The sequence below is a fragment of the Lolium rigidum genome, chromosome 4 (genome assembly GCF_022539505.1).
Source record: "Lolium rigidum isolate FL_2022 chromosome 4, APGP_CSIRO_Lrig_0.1, whole genome shotgun sequence".
Taxonomy (NCBI): domain Eukaryota; kingdom Viridiplantae; phylum Streptophyta; class Magnoliopsida; order Poales; family Poaceae; genus Lolium; species Lolium rigidum.
The window spans coordinates 10217800-10239099 of NC_061511.1; positions in this window are offsets into that span (position 1 = coordinate 10217800).

A 21300-nucleotide genomic window follows, 5' to 3' on the forward strand; every position below is an offset into this window, starting at 1 on the left:
GCGCAAGGAAGTTCTTGCCGGCAAGAGTGCCTCTGTATCTGTGAGCATTGTAGAAAAGCCTAAGTACAGTAGCCCGGATAAAACTATAAAAGCTGCTAAAGCGGCAGTAGAGCTATGTGAATCGCTTTCGGAGACGCTTTGGCAAAACGAGCAAGAGTGTGTTAGAGAGCTGCTGGAAACTATCGAGCAGCGAGAATGTCGAGCAGCTGGCTAAGGCTGAACGAGGCCGCGGCCTCAAAATCCGCGCGTTCAACAAAGAATGCCGGAAGCAAGTCCCATGGGCAGGCTTCGTCCCCCCATCCGAACAGAAGAAGAGAAAAAGAGATGAACGCACAGCAGATGACTGTGTATGATCCGGTTCTTGCCGGAAAACAAAAGGCCGGACAACAAGATGCCGGTAGAAAAAGCCAAGGGGCAGATCGGGGCTACGCCAAAGGAGGCTATGCCGGAAACAATCATGCCGGTAGATACGAAACCGGGCAAAATTATCGAGCTGCAAGGGCAGCGTATGTTGAGGAAGAAATGCCACCACCAAGGTACCGGCAGGCAAGAGCCGCGGAACCGGAAAGATACGAAGAAGGAGATTTCGAAGTAGAACGAACAAGAGTCTACCGGAACCCTTTGGGGGAACGCGTTGGGGAAAGATGCTTGCCAGGCCAGGATGCGAGGCACAGGCTGGACAGAGTGTATCTTTCCGAAATAATCGAATCTGAGGGTCCTCCTGGCCCAAAGTGCTTTGGCCCACGAATCATGAGAGAAGATCCACCGGTACGCAATTTCCAGTTGCCCCGGGATACAAAAACATATGACGGGACGACCAAGCCGGAAGATTGGCTGGCGGACTATGTCACAGCTGTTTACGTAGCAGGTGGTGGAGTAAACCGGCGTTGGGCGGTAAGAATCATACCGTCCTACCTGGTAGGACCTGCTCGGATTTGGCTTAACAACTTGCCGGCAGGAAGCATTAATGGATGGTTGGACTTTGAGGAAGCTGATGGCGTGTAACTCACACGTTCGTTGGGAAACCCCAAGAGGAAGGTATGATGCGCACAGTAGCAAGTTTTCCCTCAGAAAGAAACCAAGGTTTAATCGAACCAGTAGGAGCCAAGAAGCACGTTGAAGGTTGATGGTCGCGAAATGTGATGCGGCGCAACACCGAGGATTCGGCGCCAACTAGGAACCTGCACAACACAACCAAAGTACTTTGCCCCAACGAAACTGGTGAGGTTGTCAATCTCACCGGCTTGTCTGTAACAAAGGATTAAACGTATCGAGTGGAAGATGTTTGCAAAGAAAACGATAAAACAAGTAGATTGTATGCTATGTAAAGAATAGGACCGGGGTCCACAGTTCACTAGAGGTGTCTCTCCCATAAGATAAAAGCATGTTGGGTGAACAAATTACGGTCGGGCAATTAACAAATAGAGAAAGGCATAACAATGCATATACATGACATGGTAAATATAGTGAGATTTAATTGGGCATTACGACAAAGTACATAGACCGCCATCCAACTGCATCTATGCCTAAAAAGTCCACCTTCGGGTTATCGTCCGAACCCCCTCCGGTATTAAGTTGCAAAGCAACGAGACAATTGCATTAAGTATGGTGCGTAATGTAATCAACAACTACATCCTTAGACATAGCATCAATGTTTTATCCCTAGTGGCAACAGCACAACACAACCTTAGAACTTTACATCCTTTGTCCCGGTGTAAATGCGAGGCATGAACCCACTATCGAGCATAAATACTCCCTCTTGGAGTTAAGAGTAAAAACTTGGCCGAGCCTCTACTAGTAACGGAGAGCATGCAAGATCATAAACAACACATGAACAATAGATTGATAATCACCATAATCATAGTACTCACTATCCATCGGATCCCGACAAACACAACATATAGAATTACATATAGATGATCTTGATCATGTTAGGCAGCTCACAAGATCTAACAATGAAGCACAACAAGGAGAAGACGACCATCTAGCTACTTGCTATGGACCCATGGTCCAGGGGTGAACTACTCACTCATCACTCCGGAGGCGACCATGGCGGTGTAGAGTCCTCCGGGAGATGAATCCCCTCTCCGGCGGGGTGCGGAGGCGATCTCCGAATCCCCCGAGATGGGATTCGCGGCGGCGGCGTCTGCGTAAGGTTTTCCGTATCGTGGCTCTCGGTGCTGGGGGTTTCGCGACGGAAGCTTTAAGTAGGCGGAGGGTCAACGCGAGGGGCCACACGAGGGGCCCGGGGGATAGGTCGGCGCGGCCGGGGCACGGGCCGCGCCGGCCACCCCTGGCTGCCTCGTGGCCCCACTTCGTTAGGTCTTCGGTCTTACGGAAGCTTCGTGCAAAAATAGGACCACTGGGCGAAAGTTTCGTCCAATTCGAGAATATTTCTTTACTAGGATTTACGAAACCAAAAACAGCGAGAAAACGACAAGCGGCTCTTCGGCATCTTGTTAATAGGTTAGTTCCGGAAAATGCATAAATATGACATATAATGTGCATAAAACATGTAGGTATCATCAATAAAGTAGCATGGAACATAAGAAATTATCGATACGTTGGAGACGTATCAGCATCCCCAAGCTTAGTTACGCTCGTCCCGAGCGGGTAAAACGATAACAAAGATAATTTCCGAAGTGACATGCCATCATAATCTTGATCATACTATTTGTAAACATATGTAATGAATGCAGCGATCAAAGCAAAGGTAATGACATGAGTAAACAAGTGAATCATATGACAAAGACTTTTCATGAATAGTACTTCAAGACAAGCATCAATAAGTCTTGCATAAGAGTTAACTCATAAAGCAATAAATCAAAGTAAAGGTGTTGAAGCAACACATAGGAAGATTAAGTTTCAGCGGTTGCTTTCAACTTGTAACATGTATATCTCATGGATATTGTCAACATAAAGTAATATAACAAGTGCAATATGCAAGTATGTAGGAATCAATGCACAGTTCACACAAGTGTTTGCTTCTTAAGGTGGAGGGAGATAGGTAAAGCTGACTCAACAATAAAAGTAAAAGAAAGGTCCTTCAACGAGGAAAGCATCGATTGCTTGTATTTGTGCTAGAGCTTTTATTTTGAAAACATGAAACAATTTTGTCAACGGTAGTAATAAAGCATATGAGTTATGGAAATTATATCTTACAAGTTGCAAGCCTCACGCATAGTATACTAATAGTGCCCGCACCTCGTCCTACTTAACTTGGACTACCGGATCTTTGCATGCCATGTTTCAACCAAGTGTCACAAAGGGTACCTCCATGCCGCCTTGTACAAAGGTCTAAGGAGAATGCTCGCATTTCGGATTTCTCGCTTTTGATTATTCTCAACTTAGACATCCATACCGGGACAACATGGACAACGAGATAATGGACTCCTCTTAAATGCATAAGCATGTAGCAAAGTTATTATTCTCATATGAGATTGAGGATATATGTCCAAAACTGAAACTTCCACCATGATTCATGGCTTTAGTTAGCGGCCCAATGTTCTTCTCTAACAATTTTGCATGCTCCAACCGCTAAAATGATAGACCTTCAGACAAGACGGACATGCATAGCAACTCACATGATATTCAACAATAGTTGATGGCGTTTCCCAGAAGCATGGTTATCGCACAACAAGCAACTTAATAAAATATAAAGTGCATAAGTACATATTCAATACTACGATAGTTTTTAAGGCTATTTTGTCCCATGAGCTATATATTGCATAGGTGAATGATGGAATTTTAAAGGTAGCACTCAAGCAATTTACTTTGGAATGGCGGAGAAATACCATGTAGTAGGTAGGTATGGTGGACACAAATGGCATAGTAGTTGGCTCAAGGATTTTGGATGCATGAGAAGTATTCCCTCTCGATACAAGGTTTAGGCTAGCAAGGTTTATTTGAAGCAAACTCAAGGATGAACAAGTGCAGCAAAACTCACATAAAAGACATATTGTAAACATTATAAGACTCTACACCGTCTTCCTTGTTGTTCAAAACTCAATACTAGATATTATCTAGACCTTAGAGAAACCAAATATGCAAATCAAATTTTAGCAAGCTCTATGTATTTCTTCATTAATGGGTGCAAAGCATATGATGCAAGAGCTTAATCATGAGCACAACAATTACCAAGTATCACATTATCCAAGACATTTTAGAATTACTACATGTAGCATTTTCCAATTCCAACCATATAACAATTTAACGAAGAAGAAACTTCGCCATGAACATTATGAGTAAAGCCTAAGGACACATGTGTCCATATGCAACAGCGGAGCGTGTCTCTCTCCCACAAAGTGAATGCTAGGATCCATCTTATTCAAACAAAAACAAAAACGAAAACAAACCGACGCTCCAAGCAAAGAATACAAGATGTGATTGAATAAAAATATAGTTTCGGGGGAGGAACCTGATGATGTTGTCGATGAAGAAGGGGATGCCTTGGGCATCCCCAAGCTTAGACAGCTTGAGTCTTCTTAAAATATGCAGGGGTGAACCACGGGGGCATCCCCAAGCTTAGAGCTTTCACTCCTCTTGATCATAGTATATCATTCTCCTCTCTTGACCCTTGAAAACTTCCTTCACACCAAACTTCAAGCAAACTCATTAGAGGGTTAGTGCACAATTAATAATTCACACATTCAGAGGTGACACAATCATTATTTTCACTTCTGGACATTGCATAATGCTACTGGACATTAATGGATCAAAGAAATAAATCCAATATAGCAAAAGAGGCAATGCGAAATAAAAGGCAGAATCTGTCAAAAACAGAACAGTCCGTAAAGACGAATTTTAAGATGGCACCAGACTTGCTCAAATGGAAAAACTCAAAACTAATGAAAGTTGCGTACATATCTGAGGATCACGCTCGTAAATTGGCAGATTTTTTCGAATTTTCTACAGAGGACTGTGCCCAGATTCGTGACAGACAGCAATGCTGTTTCTGCGCAGCGATCCCAAATATAACATCAACTTTGACATAGAAACTTTACTTGGCACAAAAACATGATAAGGAGAGGTTGCTACAGTAGTAAACAACTTCCAAGACTCAACAAAACAAAAAATTGCTGTAGGTAAAAACATGGGTTGTCTCCCATAAGCGCTTTTCTTTAACGCCTTTCAGCTAGGCGCGAAAGTGCAAATCAAGTAACATCGAGAGTAGAAGCATCAACATCATAGCTTGTTCTAATAATAGAATCAAAAGGCAACTTCATTCTCTTTCTAGGGAAGTGTTCCATACCTTTCTTGAGAGGAAATTGATATTTAATATTACCTTCCCTCATATCAATAACGGCACTAACGAGTTCGAAGAAAAGGTCTTCCCAACACAATTGGACAAGATGCATTGCATTCGATATCCAAGACAACAAAATCAACGGGGACAAGGTTATTGTTAACCGTAATATGCACATTATCAATCCTCCCCAAAGGTTTCTTTTTAACACTATCGGCAAGATTAACATCCAAATAACAATTCTTCAATGGTGGCAAGTCAAGCATATCATAAATCTTTTTAGGCATAACGAAATACTTGCACCAAGATCACATAAAGCATTACATTCAAAGTCATTGAATTTCATTTTAATGATGGGCTCCCAACCATCTTCTAACTTTCTAGGAATAGAAGTTTCAAGTTTTAGTTTCTCTTCTCTAGCTTTTATGAGAGCATTTGTAATATGTTTTGTAAAGGCTAAATTTATAGCACTAGCATTAGGACTTTTAGCAAGTTTTTGTAAGAACTTTATAACTTCAGAGATGTGGCAATCATCAAAATCTAAATCATTATGAGCTACAGCAATGGGATCATTGTTCCCAAGGTTGGAAAAAATTTCAGCAGTTTTATCACAAGCAGTTTCAGCAGTTTTAGCAATTTCAGGCAGTTTTGTACGCTTTGCACTAGGAGTAGAAACATTGCTAACACCAATTATTTTACCATTGATAGTAGGAGGTGCAGCTACATGTGAAGAATTAGCATTACTAGTGGTGGTAATAGTCCAAACTTTAGCTACATTATTCTCTTTAGCTAGTTTTTCATTTTCTTCTCTATCCCACCTAGCTCGCAATTCAGCCATTAATCTTATATTCTCATTAATTCTAACTTGGATGGCATTTGCTGTAGTAGTAATCTTATTATCAATATCATTATTAGGCATAACTTTCAATTTTAAAAGATTAACATCGGAGGCAAGTCTATCAACTCTAGAAGCGATAGTATCAATTTTATCAAGCTTTTCCTCAACAGATTTGTTAAAAGCGGTTTGTGTACTAATAAATTCTTTAAGCATAGCTTCAAGACCAGAGGGTACATTCCTATTATTGTTGTAAGAATTCCCATAAGAATTACCATAACCATTACCATTAGCAGAAGGATATGGCCTATAGTTATTACCGAGTTGTTCCTATAAGCATTGTTGTTGAAATTATTATTTTTAATGAAATTCACATCAACATTTTCTTCTTGAGCAACCAATGAAGCTAAAGGAACATTATTTGGATCTACATTAGATCTACCATTCACAAGCATAGACATAATCACATCAATCTTATCATTCAAGGAAGAGGTTTCTTCAACAGAATTTACCTTCTTACCTTGTGGAGCTCTTTCAGTGTGCCATTCGGAGTAATTTATCATCATATTATCAAGAAGTTTTGTAGCCGCCCCCAATGTGATGGACATAAAGGTACCTCCAGCAGCTGAATCCAATAAATTCCGCGAAGAAAAATTTAGTCCTGCATAGAAGGTTTGGATGATCATCCAAGTAGTCGGTCCATGGGTTGGGCAATTCTTTACCAAAGTTTTCATTCTCTCCCAAGCTTGAGCAACATGTTCAGTATCTAATTGTTTAAAATTCATTATGCTACTTCTCAAAGATATAATTTTAGCGGGAGGATAATATCTACCAATAAAAGCATCCTTGCATTTAGTCCATGAATCAATACTATTCTTAGGCAAAGATAGCAACCAATCTTTAGCTCTTCCTCTTAATGAGAAAGGAAACACTTTCAATTTAATAATATCACCATCTACATCTTTATACTTTTGCATTTCACAAAGTTCAACAAAATTATTGAGATGGGCAGCAGCATCATCAGAACTAGCACCGAGAAAATTGTTCTCTCATAACAAGATTTAGTAAAGCGAGGTTTAATTTCAAAGAATTCTGCTTGTAGTAGCGAGGTGGAGCAATAGGTGTGCATAGGAAATCATTATTATTTGCATTTGTGAAGTCACACAATTTAGTATTTTCAGGGGTATTCATTTTAGTAACGGTAAATAAAACAAACTAGATAAAGTAAATGCAAGTAACTAATTTTTTTGTGTTTTTGATATAGAGAGCAAGACAGTAAATAAAGTAAAACTAGCAACTAATTTTTTTGTGTTTTGATTTAGTGCAGCAAACAAAGTAGTAAATAAAATAAAGCAAGACAAAAACAAAGTAAAGAGATTGAGAAGTGGAGACTCCCCTTGCGGCGTGTCTTGATCTCCCGACAACGGCGCCGGAAAATTATGCTTGATGGCGTGTAACTCACACGTTCGTTGGGAAACCCCAAGAGGAAGATATGATGCGCACGGTAGCAAGTTTTCCCTCGAGAAAGAAACCAAGGTTTAATCGAACCGGTAGGAGCCAAGAAGCACGTTGAAGGTTGATGGTCGCGAAATGTGATGCGGCGCAACACCGGGATTCGGCGCCAACTAGGAACCTGCACAACACAACCAAAGTACTTTGCCCCAACGAAACAGTGAGGTTGTCAATCTCACCGGCTTGCTGTAACAAAGGATTAAACGTATCGAGTGGAAGATGTTTGCAAAGAAAACGAGTAAAACAAGTAGATTGTATGCTATGTAAAGAATAGGACCGGGGTCCACGAGTTCACTAGAGGTGTCTCTCCCATAAGATAAAAGCATGTTGGGTGAACAAATTACGGTCGGGCAATTAACAAATAGAGAAAGGCATAACAATGCATATACATGACATGGTAAATATAGTGAGATTTAATTGGGCATTACGACAAAGTACATAGACCGCCATCCAAGCTGCATCTATGCCTAAAAAGTCCACCTTCGGGTTATCGTCCGAACCCCCTCCGGTATTAAGTTGCAAAGCAACAGACAATTGCATTAAGTATGGTGCGTAATGTAATCAACAACTACATCCTTAGACATAGCATCAATGTTTTATCCCTAGTGGCAACAGCACAACACAACCTTAGAACTTTCACATCACTGTCCCAGGTGTAAATGCAGGCATGAACCCACTATCGAGCATAAATACTCCCTCTTGGAGTTAAGAGTAAAAACTTGGCCGAGCCTCTACTAGTAACGGAGAGCATGCAAGATCATAAACAACACATGAACAATAGATTGATAATCACCATAATCATAGTACTCACTATCCATCGGATCCCGACAAACACAACATATAGAATTACATATAGATGATCTTGATCATGTTAGGCAGCTCACAAGATCTAACAATGAAGCACAACAAGGAGAAGACGACCATCTAGCTACTGCTATGGACCCATGGTCCGGGGGTGAACTACTCACTCATCACTCCGGAGGCGACCATGGCGGTGTAGAGTCCTCCGGGAGATGAATCCCCTCTCCGGCGGGGTGCCGGAGGCGATCTCCAGAATCCCCGAGATGGGATTCGCGGCGGCGGCGTCTGCGTAAGGTTTTCCGTATCGTGGCTCTCGGTGCGGGGGTTTCGCGACGGAAGCTTTAAGTAGGCGGAGGGTCAACGCGAGGGGCCACACGAGGGCCCGGGGGATAGGTCGGCGCGGCCGGGGCACTGGGCCGCGCCGGCCACCCCCTGGCTGCCTCGTGGCCCCACTTCGTTAGGTCTTCGGTCTTCGGAAGCTTCGTGCAAAAATAGGACCACGGGCGAAAGTTTCGTCCAATTCCGAGAATATTTCTTTACTAGGATTTACGAAACCAAAAACAGCGAGAAAACGACAAGCGGCTCTTCGGCATCTTGTTAATAGGTTAGTTCCAGAAAATGCATAAATATGACATATAATGTGCATAAAACATGTAGGTATCATCAATAAAGTAGCATGGAACATAAGAAATTATCGATACGTTGGAGACGTATCAGAAGCCTTTGTGAGCAACTTCAGTAGCACTTACAAGAGGCCAAACCGGCCCCAGCAGCTCGCTTTGTGCCAACAGCGTTGATGCGTGTAGATGTACACGTCCGTTGGGAACCCCAAGAGGAAGGTATGATGCGCACAGCGGCAAGTTTTCCCTCAGAAAGAAACCAAGGTTTATCGAACCAGTAGGAGCCAAGAAGCACGTGAAGGTTGTTGGTGGAGGAATGTAGTGCGGCGCAACACCCAGTGAAACCGGCGCCAACGTGGAACCTGCACAACACAATCAAAGTACTTTGCCCCAACGTAACAGTGAGGTTGTCAATCTCACCGACTTGCTGAAAACAAAGGATTAAGCGTATCGAGTGGAAGATGGTGTTTGTTTGCAAAGAACAGTAAAAACAGTAGAATGTATTCAGATGTAAAAGAATGGACCGGGGTCCACGGTTCACTAGTGGTGTCTCTCCAATAAGATAACTAACATCTTGGGTGAACAAATTACAGGTGAGCAATTGACAAATAAAGATTCAATACATATCAACGATGATTACTATGTGATTTAATCGGGGCATTACGACAAAGTACATAGACCGCTATCCGAGCATGCATCTATGCCTAAATAATCCACCTTCAGGTTATCATCCGAACCCCTTCCAGTATTAAGTTGCGAACAACAGATAATTGCATTAAGTATGGTGCGTAATGTAATCACCACAAATATCCTTAGACAAAGCATCAATGTTTTATCCCTAGTAGCAACAGCACATTCACAACCTTAGAACTTTCTTTCGCTGTCCCAGATTTAATTGAGGCATGAACCCACTATCGAGCATAATTACTCCCTCTTGGAGTTACAAGTATCAACTTGGCCAGAGCCTCTACTAGCAACGGAGAGCATGCAAGAACATAAACAACACATATATGATAGATTGATAATCAACTTAACATAATATTCTCTATTCATCGGATCTCACCAAACACAACATGTAGCATTACAAATAGATGATCTTGATCATGTTAGGCAGCTCACAAGATCTAATACAATGAAAGCACAAGCGGAGAAGACAACCATCTAGCTACTTGCTATGGACCCATAGTCCAAGGATGAACTACTCACGCATCAATCCGGAGGCGGGCATGATGATGTAGAGCCCCTCCGGTGATGATTCCCCTCTCCGGCAGGGTGCCGGAGGCGATCTCCTGAATCCCCCGAGATGGGATTCGCGATGGCGGCGTCTCTGGAAGGTTTTCCGTATCGTGGCTCTCGGTACAGGGGGGTTCGCGACGGAGGCTTTAAGTAGGCGGAAGGGTAGGTCAAAGGGCGACACGAGGGGCCCACACACCAGGCCAGCGCGGCCAGGGCTTGGGCCGCGCCGCCCTGGTGTCTGGCCACCTCGTGGCCCCACTTCGTCTCTCCCTCGGTCTTCTGGAAGCTTCGTGCAAAAATAGGACCCTGGGCGTTGATTTCGTCCAATTCCGAGAATATTTCCTTACTAGGATTTCTGAAACCAAAAACAGCAGAAAACAGCAACTGGCACTTCGGCATCTTGTTAATAGGTTAGTGCCGGAAAATGGATAATAATGCTGTAAAGTATGTATAAAACACTCAAGTATTGTAATAAAAGTAGCATGGAACATAAGAAATTGTAGATACGTTTGAGACGTATCAAGCGTGCAGGTGAAACAGACCGGGATTATCTCACCCGGTGGAACTCAATGAGAAACACATGTGAAGGAGTGATCGAAGCACAAGCGATTGCTTGGTTCAGTCAAGGATGCGGAGGGGATCACCACTCGTGGCAAAAGCTGCAGAGGAATATGCCAAGCACATTGGCTGAGATGATGCGAGTGGCGGAAAACTACGCGTTGGGAGACCCAATGCAACCGACGGTACAAGCTGAGCCGGAGCAGTCGAACCCGCCTCAGCAGCGACAGGAACAATACCGAGACAACCGGAACAACAAAAGAAGGGAAGATTTCCCGGATCGAAGGTACGCTCTGCGGCAAGTTCTTGCTGCTGTGCAAGAAAATTATGATGCCGGCGGCAGCCAGAGACAGAAAACCGGGTCGCAGCCATGGGCGGGTCCTAAGAAGCAGTGGGTCGAAAAGAAACCCTGGGGTCAGAAAAATAATTGGCAAGAACCTGTAAAATACACCATGGAAGCCGCCATGGATCAACCTTATCGATGGCACACGCCGAACCCAGATCACCCGTCGAACCACCTGACGAAGGATTGTTCTTGGACCAAGTACTTGATGCAAAAGGGAGCAGTGAAGGATGCGCAAGCACAAGGGTGCTCCACAATGTTGCCACCATCGCAAGATATGCTGCGCCAGCAACAACTACCACCACCACCACCACTTACTAGAGCAGATGCTTTACCGGTACAGCCTCAACCAAACAGGCAACAGTACCAGCAAGTTAACCGGGTGGAGGAGAATCGTGATCAACCACCTCCACCGGCACCTTTGGGCCGGAATGTTTACGAGGACCCACATTTGTGCATGGTTGTCTTTGTCACTGAACCAACCGAAAGGCAAAGCGTGCATCGCCGTTCCATGGAAGTAAACGCTGATACGGTGGATCCAAGCCGATCCACCTTGATTGATGCCCGATCTTTCACAGCGAGAACCTGGGGTAGAGAATCCTCCCAACAACGCGATGAACGCAGCCTGGAGAAGAGGGAACGAATCCAGCAAGCAACGGATCGATGAAACGACCGCCTCAAACCAAGAGCTAGACAATCCTTGATGAACGCAAGAACCTTTGCATCGGATAAAATAGATAACGGCAGCGCCGTACCCCCGGAGGGATGATACACGTGATCACACGCTATAGGGAAACCCTAATATTTTAGACTAAACTTGATCTACCTAAACCCTAGCCGCCCCACCTCCTTATATGAGGGGAAGGGTGGCCGGCCAGCCCTTGCTGGGCTGGGCGCCCCACTATGGGCCTCCCTAACTTGTTTGGACAGGCCCAAACCAAGACTGACTCGATTTATTAAAAATCCCTAATTTGCCAATATATGACAATTACAAAAACTAAGATAATTAAGCTGGTGGAGTCCTGAATCTAGGCTCCACATAGGCCTCCATGCCCGTATCATCCTCCCCCCCTTCAAGAAGCGTTGTCCCCAACGCGTGAGGGTCTTCTGGAAAAGGTGACGTGATATGAACATGACACGTCCTCGCCGTCTTCAAGTCTTGTTTGCCTTCCACACCACATCCTCCCTCGCGGCCTGCTTGACTTGATACAGCACTTGGCGCCTCCTTGCGTCTCCATATGAGCTTGTACGTTGGCGCCAACTCCTTCTTCTTGCGAGGTTTTGATGGACCCTTGTGTCGCTGCACATGACCCTGCACAAGATGTGTAATTCCTGGGCCACATAGATGTCTTACACGTCCATCCTTGCCTCGATGCATCCGCGCTGTCGCGGAAAACTGGACTGCAGTACTCCTAGCACGGTAGTGCCGCTGCCCACTGTCTCCACTGACGCGCTCGCCTCCCACTCCTCCCACGCGCATCTGCGCCACATGTACTGAAACACCATCAGCACAAACATCATCAGTCTGCATACTAGCATCAACACAAACTGGAACTGTAGCACATGCTGCAACATCCACATCAACAACAAGTGTAGCTTCATCCGGCTTGTCACCAACAAGAACTGGCTTGTCATCTACAGGCTTGGCTGAAACATCACCAACATCAATGCTCGGAACATCATGCACCTCTTGCTGCACTTTAGGCTTGTGCAACTTCTCCTTACGCACCACTAACTCCACATCGGACTTGATATGATCATCACCCATAGGCTTCAAAGTCCGCTGTTTGCCACCATGCATAAAAGAATATGTATTTGCTCGCCCAGCATGTGTCACATTACGATCATACTGCCAAGGACGCCCAAGTAGCAATCCACACACCTCCAATGGCAACACATCGCAATCTATCTCATCAACATAATCATCAACTGTAAATGGCACACGCACCTTGTGAGTAATCTTCAGCATACCACAGCTATTCAACCACTCAAGACGTTTAGGTTCAGGAAGACGCCATGTAGACAACCCCAATGCTGCCACCATCGCCTTGCTAATGCCATTAGTACAGCTACCACCATCAACCATCAACTTGCAAGCCTTGCCCTTGATAAAGCACTGAGTCTGAAACAAACTCCACCGCTGAACCTTGTCAACTGTCTTGCAAGCATCACCCTGTACCTTCTTGAGTTGCATATTCAGCCCGCTCAATGGTACATCCTCCTCAACAGTCACAATAGCGCTCTTGGTATCAGAGCCAGGTTTCCTCTCCTCTGAAGATTTCACCTCATCCTTAGTGACTGTTGGTAGTGGAACAATCTCCTTACAAGTAACTATGCACTTGTCCAATGCCTGATGTACCTCCTCCAGGCACTTGTCCACTTTCTCCAATCCATGCCCAACTCCGGATGACTGCTTACGATCCTTCAATGGTAAACCGAAACCACCACGAAGAAACTTTTTGAAGTCCGCCCACGTATAAGCATACTCGCCTCTATCAACGGCATCATACCAATATATGTCCAACTCGGCATCCACACGCCGGTGAGCTAGAAGACAGGCATCATACCCAGTGAACTTCCCTTTGTAGCGACGACATCGTTGGAAACCCAACTCCATGTACTTCTCCCAATCCTCGTACTGCTCAATTGTCGCGGAACGGCATAAATACCACTTTAGTTCCGACACGGGACGTGGTGCTTCCTCCCAACGGCGGATATCAAGGTAATCATTGAAAACATCACCAGATCGTGAAGAAACCATAGCTGTGCGCGAAACAAACAATCAGCAGAAAACAGCAAAAACAGGCTCACGGCAGAAAATTCCTGTCGCGGCAGAGAAACTGGAAGAAATCCTGCCGCGGCAGAGAAAACTGTCAAAATCTGCGAGGCCGGCAGTGCCTGTGTTCCGAGGCCGGCAGTGCCGGTGTGGCCGGCAGTGCCGGTGTGTCAAGGCCGGCAGTGCCGGTCTCCTGACGGAAATCTTCTTCTTCCACGCGATTCCAAACTCGAAAATTCGCGATTCTGGCCGTAGAAACCACCCGAAACAATGACAAAACCTCGCCCAAACAGCTCCAAACTTCTTCCAACTCAACCTCCTTTGACCGAAAGCCAATCTCCTCCGATCTAGAGCCAACCTTCTCCGATGCAAACCGATCTAGATGCGATTGATCAACAAAACCTCGCCGTGAGCAACCCAGAAAGCTGATACCACATGATACGGTGGATCCAAGCCGATCCACCTTGATTGATGCCCGATCTTTCACAGCGAGAACCTGGGGTAGAGAATCCTCCCAACAACGCGATGAACGCAGCCTGGAGAAGAGGGAACGAATCCAGCAAGCAACGGATCGATGAACGACCGCCTCAAACCAAGAGCTAGACAATCCTTGATGAACACAAGAACCTTCGCAGCGGATATAATAGATAACGGCAGCGCCGTACCCCTGGAGGGATGATACACGTGATCACACGCAATAGGGAAACCCTAATATTTTAGACTAAACTTGATCTACCTAAACCCTAGCCGCCCCACCTCCTTATATGAGGGGAAGGGTGGCCGGCCAGCCCTTGCTGGGGTGGGCACCCCACTATGGGCCTCCCTAACTTGGTTGGACAGGCCCAAACCAAGACTGACTCGATTTATTAAAAATCCCTAATTTGCCAATATATGACAATTACAAAAACTAAGATAATTAAGCTGGTGGAGTCCTGAATCTAGGCTCCACATAGGCCTCCATGCCCGTATCAAACGCGGTGATGCCGGCATTACCCAAATACATGCTATGGTCTGATCAGGAAATCACCTGGTCGTTCAAGGATCACCCCAAAATCATGCCGAATCCGGGTGGATACGCTCTTGTAGTGGACCCAATCATGAAAGGGCCGGAAACTCGAGTAAAATTCAGCAAGGTGCTGATAGACAACGGCAGCAGCATAAACATCATGTACAAGCATACCATGCGTACACTGGGCATAACAGAAAATATGCTGCAGCCAACTCGTACAACGTTCCACGGAATTGTTCTGGGTTTGTCTTGCGCCCCGATAGGAAAAGTTCGGGTGGACGTATCGTTTGGAGGACGTGACAATTGTCGGGTTGAAAATGTTGAGTTTGAGGTGGTGGACCTAGACAGTCCCTACCATGCGTTGCTGGGAAGGCCGGAATTGGCAGTTTTCATGGCCTCAACCCATACGGCTTACCACAAGATGAAGATGCCGGCACCTCGCGGACCCTTAACTGTGGTGGGAAACTATAAAGTCTCAAAGGAAACCGCTTCCGCCGGATCAAACCTAGCTGAATCGCTGGTGATAGCGGAGGAAAAGAAAAGAATGCAAACTGCTGTTGCGTTGGCTCAGTCCTCCAAGTTGAGCTTAGCGGCAATGAGTGGAAACTTGGCCTCACCGGCATTCAAGCCGACAAATGAAACAAAGGACATTGTGCTGGATCCGGCTTACCCAGAGCGCACTGTTCGTATCGGTGCCGGCCTCAGTCAAGCATAGGAAAGCGCGCTCGTCAGCTTCCTCCGTGAGAATCGGAATATCTTTGCCTGGTCTACTGATGACTTGGTGGGTGTTCCGAGGGAGCTGGCTGAGCACTCTCTAAACGTCCGGAAGGATGCCAAGCCGGTGCGACAACCTTTACGCCGGTTCGCTGAAGACAGGAGGAAAATCATTGGAGAAGAAGTTACCAAGCTACTTGTTGCCAGTTTCATCGTAGAAGTCACACATACTGAGTGGCTGGCCAATCCGGTAATGGTTGAAAAGAAAAAAGAAGAGAACCTGGAGGCAAAAGCTCCAAAGGTGTGGCGCATGTGTATCGACTACACCAACCTTAACAAAGCTTGCCCAAGAGATCCTTTCCCTCTGCCCCGGATCGATCAGGTGATTGATTCCACTGCTGGGTGTGAGTTGTTGTCTTTTCTGGATGCGTATTCCGGTTTCCACCAAATCCCCCTGAAAAAGGAAGATCAAATAAAAACTGCGTTCATTACCCCGCACGGGGCTTATTGCTATGTTACTATGCCTTTTGGTTTGCGCAACGCTGGCGCAACGTACCAGCGATGTATGCAAGAATGCTTGTTTGATCAAATCGGAAAGAATGTGCAAGTTTACGTGGATGACATTGTGATAAAAACTAAGGTAAAAGACACCTTAATCGATGACATTCGGCAAACATTTGACAACCTAAGACGATTCCGGATGAAGCTTAATCCGGCAAAATGTACCTTTGGTGTCCCTGCCGGTAAGCTGCTTGGCTTTCTTGTGTCAAGTCGGGGCATTGAAGTCAATCTGGTAAAAATCCGGGCAATCGAGAGAATGACGATCCCACGAGAACTAAAAGATGTACAGAAATTTACCGGAAGCTTGGCATCGCTAAGCCGGTTCATAAGCAGGCTAGGAGAAAAGGCCTTGCCGCTTTATGCCTTAATGAAAAAATCCGATACTTTCGTCTGGACCCCGCAGGCAGACGCGGCGTTTAAAGAGCTAAAAACGATGCTGGCTACGACCCCAATCTTGGCCTCACCTTTGGAAAGGGAACCCATGTTGCTTTATATAGCGGCAACAAACCGGGTGGTTAGTGTTGTGGTTGTGGTAGAACGAGAAGAGGAAGGAAAAACCGTGCAAAGGCCGGTATACTACCTGAGCGAAGTGCTCTCCTCCTCAAAGCAGAACTACCCGCACTTCCAAAAGATGACTTATGGCGTGTTCATGGCCGCCACGAAACTAAAGCACTACTTTGAGGAGCACCCTATGAAGGTGGTGAGTGAGGCACCCATCTCCGATATCATGGGCAACAAGGACGCCAGCGGCCGGATTGCAAAATGGGCAATTCAGTTATCACCCTATGTACCGGTGTATGAAAGGAGAGATGCCATAAAATCGCAAGCTTTAGTTGATTTCTTGGTCGATTGGGCGGAGATGCAATACAAGCCGCCAGAACACAAGATAGAATATTGGAAAATGCACTTTGACGGATCCAAGCTCAAGGAGGGTCTAGGTGCCGGTGTGGTACTCACCTCACCAAAGGGAGATCATCTCCGGTATGTTTTGCAAGTGCACTTCAGGGCGTCAAACAATGTTGCTGAATACGAAGCTCTGATACATGGGCTTAAGGTCGCGAAAGAAATCGGTGCGCTCCGGATCATTTGCTACGGCGATTCCGATCTTGTGGTACAGAAGTGTTCCGGAGATTGGGATGCAAAAGATGCCAACATGGCCTCATACCGGTTTCATGTGCAAAAGATTGCCGGCTTCTTCAAAGGATGTGAGTTTCACCATGTGCCGCGTGCGGAAAATGAAGCCGCGGATGCCTTGTCCAAGCTAGGTTCGTCCAGGCAAGAAATTCCTCCCGGAATAGCCTTGGCGCACTTAAGAGTTCCATCAATCAAACCAAGTCCGGAATCGGAATCAATTTTCGTACCGGAGTCACATGTGGTGCCAATGGACATCGACGAAGGAAACCCGGGGACTGTTCCGGCACACTCGGGGGCTGCTCCAACGAACCCGGGGACTCCACCGGTAAGCTCGGGGACTGCGACGCCCATACCGGAAGAGGCAATGCTTGTGGACAGCATGGACATAGATGTATCGGTGTTTGTGGTTAGAGAAGCGCCATCTTGGGTTAAACCTATTAAGGAATTCCTGAACAACGGCACCTTGCCGGTTGACGAAAATGAATCCAGAAGGATACAGAGGAGGTCCAAAGCTTACACCATCATCAATGGAGAGGTGTACAAGACAAGTGTTACCGGTGTCCTCCAAAGGTGTGTGGAACCGGAAGAAGGAAAAGAAATGCTCGAGGAGATTCACCGAGGAGAATGCGGGCATCACGCTTCGTCAAGGGCGCTGGTGGCAAAAGTGTTCCGGCATGGGTTCTATTGGCCAATGGCTTTGGAAAATGCGGAGGATCTGGTAAGAAAATGCAATGGGTGCCAGAGGTACGCCAAGCAAAACCATACCCCAGCATCCGGTTTAAAGACCATACCGCTAACTTGGCCATTTGCTGTTTGGTGCCTGGACATGGTTGGACCGTTCAAAACCGCAAGGGGAAACATGACCCACATCTTGGTAATGGTGGATAAATTCACCAAGTGGCTGGAAGTGAAGCCTATCGCAAAGTGTGATGGCAACACAGCGGTGAAGTTCCTAAAAGATGTAATCCTGCGGTATGGATACCCACACAGTATCATAACTGACAATGGCTCAAAATTTTCTCAAGGAGAGTTCAAGCGATTCTGTGAAGACAAAAACATCCGGCTAGATTTATGCTCAGTGGCGCATCCACAAGGCAATGGCCAAGTTGAAAGAACAAACGCTTTGGTACTTTCCGGTATCAAACCAAGACTCATCGATGCGATGGAAAAATCGCCGGGGTGTTGGATAGATGAGCTACCATCCGTACTGTGGAGTATAAGAACAACTACGAACCGGTCTACCGGATACACGCCATTCTTTATGGTTTATGGAGCAGAAGCGGTCATACCAACCGACATTCTCCATGATTCACCAAGGGTGCAACTCTATACCGAAGAAGAGGTAAAAGAGGCCCGATAAAACGATGTGGACTTGCTAGAAGAAGCAAGAGAATTAGCTTTGGCGAGAACAGCCATTTACCAGCAAAACCTCAGACGCTATCACAGCCGGAAGGTTAACCAGAGGGTATTCCGAGAAGGAGACCTAGTGCTACGCCTAGTGCAGCGCACTGAAGGCCGGCACAAGCTTCCCCCCCCCCCCCGTGGGAAGGACCTTTCATTGTGAGCAAGGCTCTCCACAATGATGCCTATTACCTGATTGATGCGCAGGAATGGAAGAAAGGAAAGGCGGACAAGTCAGGAGAGGAGACCAAACGTCCATGTAATGTAGCTCTGTTGCGTCCTTTCTACTCTTAAAATTGTGCTGTAAGAAGTTCCTTTTTGTACCTTATTTGCTATGAATAAAAGATGTCGGAACCTCGAATGAATCTCAGGGACTACCCTTGCTAAAGCTGTATGAAACATGTTTATTTTTTCAGTTTACCGGTTGCTTATTGAACGTTTTTTCTTTCCGGTTTAGTAGTGTGCTAGACCCTACCGGAATCTTCGACTCTGCTGTTGTCCACAATCTGGCTTCATGGCAAGCAAGATAAACCGGTAGGGGATAAGCACATGAACTGCGAAGAGGGAGAGCGGGAAAGAACAATCCGGAAAAATTTAACTAACCCCGGTTATACCGGTTTTTTGCAAAAATTTCGAGTTATTTCTAAGTTCAAGAAAGTGCTTGCTTGGTAAAAGAACTTTGTGCTCATACGCCAAAAACGCCCAGAGAAGAAGCAAAAAAACCAAGTATGCATCAATTGGATGCGGAAACAATTTCGGAATCATTGCACTGCAAGAAGAAGCAAATCAACAAGCAAATATGCTAAGGCAAACATAAGTTAATTAACTACCGGTATAGCGTACCGGCATAAACTGTTGTACCACAACCAAAATAGAGGTTACAGTATTATCTTACATCATAGACCCCGGCATACCGGGGTAGAATTTAACGGGCAGTGTTTCCAAGTGAAGCAGGGCAAGCTTGTCACAGGCAATCAGAATAACAGGCAACATTCAGGCACAAGGAGCTTCGGGAGGAGCATTGTTGGCATCAGGACCCTCTGGAGGCGTGTCACCGGCTTCGGCCTCATCAGCGTCTTCATCTTCCTCCTCGTCGCTCAGATAATCCTTGACGTCTTCAGGAGGGGGGATGAAGGTGCGCATGTCAGCGTACTCCGCGATATGGTACGTCGATCCTGCCGCTTAGCGGTGAGGACCAGGTCCAGATCGGTTTCAGCCCCTTCGCGCACGCCGGTGAGAGCATCCAGGTCCAGCTCCGGGTACCAGGAGCAGGCAACGCGAAGCGCTGAGTTTGCCCCGGCGCGGGCAGCAGAGCACTGCCACTCCCGGATCCTTCGGCCGGCACCCTTCAGGCGATCACTGATGAGGGAGAAGGTGTCTGGCACTTGCTCCCCAGGCCAAAGTGTCCTGTAGAGCTGGGTGGCCACATCCGGAATGTCAGAGAGGTTCCGATCCACGCAGCGCATGTGGGAGACCCGCGCGTTCAGCGCAACCAGGTGGTCATAGGGATCCCAGGGCGCACCCAGGTTCTTGTATGCCTGTAACACCCGGCGCTCTCCAACCTTCTTTACAACATGCGTCTGGGAATCCGGAAAGAGCCCTGCAAGATAAAGAAGAGAAGCTAAGCGCATGCTACCGGAACAGATAAGCTTATAAGCAGAAACCGGAAAATAAAAAAAGAAAAACTTAAGGAGAGCAAGCGCGTCGGTCTGCATAACTAGAAGGTCGTACTCCTTCTGTTCCGCCTCCAGCCGCACGGCCTTGTCCTCGACTGACTTCCGCGCCTTGGCGGCCTCTTCCAGCTCTGCCAGCAACACCACATTGGCATTGCCGACATCCTCCAGCGCCTCATGCAGCTTGGCCTCTGCAGCAGATTCAGCAGCCTCCAGCGCCTTGGCATGGTCAAGACCAAGCTGGATAAGCTGGTCCTTGAGCTCCTGGTAGCTGGTTTTCTGGGCGCTCAGATCCTCCTGATGCTGCCGGATAAGTTGGTCCTTCTCCTCTGAAACCCGGAAAGAGAGTGTTAGCAAAGTTGTACTGATACAATTTAGAGAAAGCAAGTTAACTGGCAAACAGGAAGCTGTACCTTGGGCGGTGGCAAGCTGCGTCCTGAGGGCCTCAATAGAAGCTTCCGGGATGACTGGTGAAGCAGAAAATCATGAGTGTTAAGAATTGAGAGAAAGAAAACTTCCGGTAAAAGATGCCGGAGGCGCAAAGATTTACCTTGGCACTTGCTGTGTGCCTCAGCGAGGTCCCGGTGCTCCCAGAGAAGCTCCTCAAAAAGGACCTTCCGAGCGTCAGCCGTGCTCTGTTCAAGGAAACGATGTTAGCTAAGAGCAAAGATCTTAACCCGAAACTCGGGGAATGGCTATGCCGGTTTCGCGCGTTTCTAGTTAAGTTTCGTGCTAAGAGCTACGCTCTCAACACGAAACTCGGGGACTGGAAGGATAGACAAGATTCAGCAAAAAGAGAAACCGGCATAAAGTTGAAGGTTCAAGGAAAGATAGAAAAGAGCCGGGTGAAGAGAAACCAAGATAAATCGAAAGATAGAACAT